The following is a 5,921-nucleotide window of genomic DNA, read 5'->3' as shown; positions in this document are numbered from 1 at the left end:
GAAGAAGAAGAAGAAGAAGAAGAAGAAGAGCCTGAAAGGAAGAACTATCTTTCTATATCATGTTCCCAGTGACTCACCTCCATCTAGACCCCACTTCCTGATAGTACATTTAAAATCACATGCCTATGACCCAAGCACCTTTCAGATTACTTGAGGCCATCTTAGACCCAAACCATAACTCAGTTAGTGTGTTTCTCCAAATTAAGGAAGTGTTTAGTGATCTTGACTTTGAATATTTTCCCTCTCTCTCTACTTTCTTTCTCCATCCCCAGACTCTTCTATGTAGGTCCATTGGTGGTGTCTCAAATTTTATGCACACCTAATTCATTCATATTTTTGAAGACTTTATTTGATAATTTAATATATCATATCTTTAAGTTCACTGATTGGTACCTTAGTTCCATTGAACAGGTCTTTGGAGCCATCCATTATATTTATCATTTAGTTATTGTATTCATCACTAAGCATTTCATATGGTAGTAAACTTTTTACATTTCTTTGTGAAATTCATTTTATTCATGCATTATTTTACAGATTTTGCTTACTTTTTTTTTTTTTTTACTTTTGGAGACCAGGTCTCATTACGCAGTTCAGGCTGGCCTTGAGCTCACTCTGTAGCCCAGGCTGGTCTCAAACTCAAAGTAATGCTCCTGCCTCACCCTCCCAAGTGTTGGCATTACAAGCATGCGCCACCACACCCAACACCAGATTTTGCTTAATTTTGTATTTCAAGGCACTTGTAGTTTATTGGACTATTTTAAGATTATTCTGAATTACTTATGTGCTTTTTTATAAATATTTTTATTGGGATACTGCTGAAGACTTATTAGTTTCTTTTGGAGATGACATGATTTTCTGAGCCTTTCTGTTGTTTTGTGGACATTTGTACATTTCTGGACACCACTGTTTTCAGCTTTCACAAGTATTATTTGATAGGGACCAAATAATTCAAGCATATAATTCTGTTTAGCCCAGCTTTTAAATGAACCTAAGCAAGCTACACTTGCATCAGGTTTTTTTTTTTCCCCATGGCTGGGTGGCCACTTTTGCTCTCTTTCTTTCTTTCTTTCTTTCTTTCTTTCTTTCTTTCTTTCTTTCTTTCTTTCGAAGGGTCTACAGGGTGTCCAGCATGTCACTACTAGATCGGACTCACAGTGATTCCCCTGTTTACAGCCTCCCAAGTGCTGGGATTATAGGTGTGTGCCACCACGCCTAGTCTCACACACCGGCTCAGCACGCCCTGGGAGTGGGGCCGGCACAGCAGGCTCAAGGATGGAACTCCTGGCCCCTGTGCCTGCTTGTAGTCACTTTAATCCACTGTTTCACTCTGCCTTTAGATGGAACTATTTATTACTCTTTCCTCTCTGGTGGAAAGAGTAATTAATGTGGATGTGGTCAACCTCAATGCTTAGTAAAAAATACAATTGAGATTTGTCTCCTTCTCTGGGCAATATCTAGGAGTTAGCTTTATAACACACTAATTTTTTTTTTTAAAGAATACAAGATAGTGATAGAAAAAAAGCATTAGAAATGATATGAGATTTCATTAAACAAAATAATAGGAATTCAAAAATGCTTGCTGTATTACATGACGCTATCTTCAAGTTAGTTGTTCAGATTACCAGATACTTTTTTTTTTGGTCAGATTGTTGTTGAATTTTCTACAGTACTTTGTTTCATTACCTACACTGGTCTGTGGATTGGCTTTGAGACCACAAGGAAAGCTGATTAAACTGGATATGACAGGATTAAACACAGATGTTTAGGGGCTGGGAAGATAGCTCAGTAGAATAAGTGCTTGCCTGGCAAGTGCAAAGACCTGAGTTCAATAATAATAATAATAATAATAATAATAATAATAATAACCCACAGAGTTTTAACTGAAATTTGCTGTTTTGTGCCTTCTCTCTCCCTTGGTGAAGCCCCATACTGGGGTAATAAGGGAGGGCCTGTAGGCTACTAACTGAAGGAGTCCAACTAGGTAACACCACATTTTCTGCCAGTCAGAAGCTTCATTTCTTGTGGCTACTTATGCTGTTAAGTTATTTCTGATTATGTATCACTGCTGACAGGTACACTGACATATCCAAAGTCTATCACAAATACCACTCATCTCTTGGTTTATTTACTTTTTTTCTACCTGACACCAACTGGTCTACCTCTGTTGTTTCCTATGTTCATGTTCTTTCACCATTCCCCATGAAGTGAAAATGAGGTGAACTTTCGGAAAATTGTCTGAGAGCGCCAGTGAAGCTAGACACACACGTCTGTGTTCCCTTGCCTATCATAGAAATTGTGCCCTAAGGAATACTCTCTCATGATACTGTGAGAATGAGGATCAATGTGGGATAAAGTCAGTTCATATTCTCTCTCTCTCTCTCTCTCTCTCTCTCTCTCTCTCTCTCTCTCTCCCCCCTCCTCTGTATATTTGCTATTCTGCAAGTGTGCATGTGTGACATTTTGTGTGTCCCTCAATGTGTATGCTTAGATTCCTGAACATGCACCTGCTACATAGTTTAAAAGCTCACTTTTTTCAACACACTTAGAGCAGTGTATAAACAAATGGATTGTGACTAAAAGTTTGATAAAACTCATTTGTTAAATGTCTTTATTTCCATTTTGGTTTATATTTTAATTTTATAATTTCAAAATGACACATTGTAGTAGCATATATTTATAGAAGAAAAGGTATTACTTATAAACACCATGTAGAATAATTAAGGAAAGTTATCTAACACTTACATAGCCACAAATATCATTTTTCTGTAGTGAGAACACAATATACATTTCAAAATTACCAAGAGAGAAAATTCCATATGCTCCTACTAAGTGAAAGATGGGGAGTTTCACTTTTTTCATGTCCTTGTTAAGACTCTGCTGATATATGGAAAGGAGCAGTTAATGTTTTAATTTTTTATTTTTTCACTCTTAATTCTTATATCTTTTTTCTTTTTTTCTCATTTTATGTATTTGGGACAGGGTCTCACTATGCAGCTTGGACTAGTAGTGATCCTCTTGCTTTCAGCCTCCCCAGCACTGAGATTACAGGTGTGGACCACCACGCCTGGACTCGATCGCTGGCTCACGGTGCCCCAGGGATAGGGCCAGAACAGCATGCAGGACTGGGGATTAAACCTTGGTGTCCGCTTGCCTAAGCAGGTACTCTGTCCACTGAGCTATCTCACTGGCCCCATTTTTTCCTCTTTTACCAATTTTGCATGCATATATCTGGTAGTCTAATCAACCAAGTTGAAGACAGCGTTATGCAATATAATAACTACTGTCGAATTCATATTATTTTGTTCAGTGAAATTCTGTATCATTTCTAGATTTGTTGTTGTTATTTTGCATTCACTTTGAAAAATAAAAAAACAAAGTAATTTTCACACATTGTTAGCAATTTTGAAATGCACATTATTATTGATCATAGCATGCAGTACAGTATAGCTCAAAAGAAGAAATAAAAATTGAAAGGTATAACACAATTAAATGGAAAGCGAGAATTTAAGGATTAAACAACAAAGAGAGGGCAAGGAGAAAAGCTAGGAAACATGACAAGGGCAAAACCATACATTTATAAGGACAAGCTGGTTAAGTCCTTGATCCTGAGAATCTCCATCAGGTTATTGAAACTAGCAGTTAATTGGTAGGATTCTCACCCTCACTAATATATATGCTGATGCCTGTGAACTAAGCAACTGCACTGAAGATAGCAATGTTTAACACTAGCGTCATGCTCGGAATGCCTGTCATTCTGGTCTTCTAAATGCATACTACTTCTAATGTCATATCAATTATTAAAAATTCTTTATATGTTCTAGATAGAAATCCTTTGATGAAAAATTGTTTAAATATTTTTCCCACTCTGTGGGTTGTGTCTTCACTCTGTTGGTGAATTCTTTTGTTGTACAACTTTTTTTTTAGCAGGATGAGAACCCATTTGTTGATTCTTTGTCGTATTTCCCATGCCATTTATGTTTTGCTCATGAACTCTGCCTACATCTATACCTTCAAGATTTCTGCTTACTTTCTCACGTAAATTTCTTGTTTCTGTTTTAATATTTAGATCTTTCATCCATTTTGACTTTAGGGCAGGCTGATAGACATGGGTCTAGTTTTAGCTTTGGCATGTTGTCTTGCATGTTTTATATGTTGCTTGGCTTGTTAGTTTGGTTTGTAATCCATATACATGACAGTTAACTTTACAAGCTATAAGAAGATAGATAGATGAATCTAGTGCTGGATGTGTGAATGGAGATTAGAGGGGGGATAAGCGAATTTCAGTTGTATTGTGTATGTGTACCAATCTCCTAGAGTGGATGTAGTAATTATTACTGCAATCATATACTAATTAAACTCAAAAGAATTCTCTTCTCTATGTAGCATGTCATTTTCTTTGGGTGCTTTCAAAATGTTTTCCTTATATTTAGTCTTCCAGTAGTTTGATTACAATGTGCCTAGGTTTGATTTTCCTTGTAACATTCTGGAGTTTATTTAATCTATGAATGTATATGTTTAAAACATTATGAGAAAAATTGGTAAATACAACTTCATATATTGTTTTCCCTTGTAATTGTTTACTTCTCCTGTTCAGTATATACTTAATTAATATAATTATTAGACTTTTTGATATTGTTCACCAGGCTCCAGATGAAGTGGTTATTTTTTCAATATTGCTTATTTCTTGTGTTTAAAAATGTATGTGCTGGAGGCCCAGCCTGATAGCTCAGTGGACTAAAGCACCTGCTTAAGCAGAGCACAGTGCCTGGGGGCCGATCTCCAGCATGCTGTGCCAGTCCCACCACCGGGGCATGCTGAGACTATGATTGAGACTGGGTGTGGTGGCATGCGCCTGTAATTCCAGCTCTTGGGAGGCTGAAAAACAGGAGGATCACTACGTGTCCAATCTACATTGTGAGATCTTGTAGACCCTGTAGATCCTGTCCTAAATACAGAAAAAGAAAATTATGTATTGGATAAAGGTCTAATTACACAGACTCTTAGTGATCCTCCTATCTCAGCCTCCCTGGCTCTGGGATTACAGGCATGTGCCATTATTCCTGGTTTCAGGGCCAGCATGGAGTGCTGGGGGATTCTGGGGCAGGCACAACATTCATTGATGGGGATCAAACTTGAATCTTCCTACCTGTCAGGCAGGCAAAAAGAATCAAACCCCACGTCACATCCTGAATCCCACAATCACACAATAGATTCAATAACCACTGAAAAACTTCATCTATTACCATATAAGGCAGTGGGAGTACTTCTAGATACAAGCCATAATAATGATAAAACAAAAAGTGAGTCAAATATAAAAGACTCCCAAAACTGCACCAGCTTCTGCTGACTGTTTCCAGCCACACAGATGATATTTTACCCAACAGCTAAGAGGGATTTAAATTTCCAGTCCCACTAGCTTTTCTAAAAATGTGTACTACAGACTGACTTAGTGGATTTTCATTATGTCATTTTAATGTACATAAAATTATCTCTTGAAGGAAAGGTTTGGATTCTTATAAAGGTCTGCATATAGAATAAAAATGCTAATATAGGTATTTTAGTTACTAAACATTACTTTTGTGGTGTAAACTTTCTGTGTATTTATTCCAGATAACTCAGCTATTTCTTCAGGCCTCAAAACATTTACCACTGGTACGATCTCTGCCTGACTCTACTCTAACAAGGTCTATTATTATAATTATTATTATTATTGCATTTAGGACAGGGTGTACAGGGTCTCACTGCGTAGATCAGACTGGTAGTGATCCTTCTGTTTACAGCCTCCCAAGTGCTGGGATTACAGATACTCACCACCATGCCCAGTCTCAAGTGCCCTCTCAGCACACCCCAGGGGTGGAGCTGGCATGGCAGGCCCAGGGATCAAACTCCCGGCTGGCCCCTGCGCCTAAGCAGACACTTTA

Source organism: Octodon degus, unplaced genomic scaffold (genome assembly GCF_000260255.1).
Source record: "Octodon degus isolate 3935 unplaced genomic scaffold, OctDeg1.0 scaffold00211, whole genome shotgun sequence".
NCBI classification, from domain to species: Eukaryota; Metazoa; Chordata; class Mammalia; order Rodentia; family Octodontidae; genus Octodon; species Octodon degus.
This window is presented reverse-complemented; position numbering follows the sequence as displayed.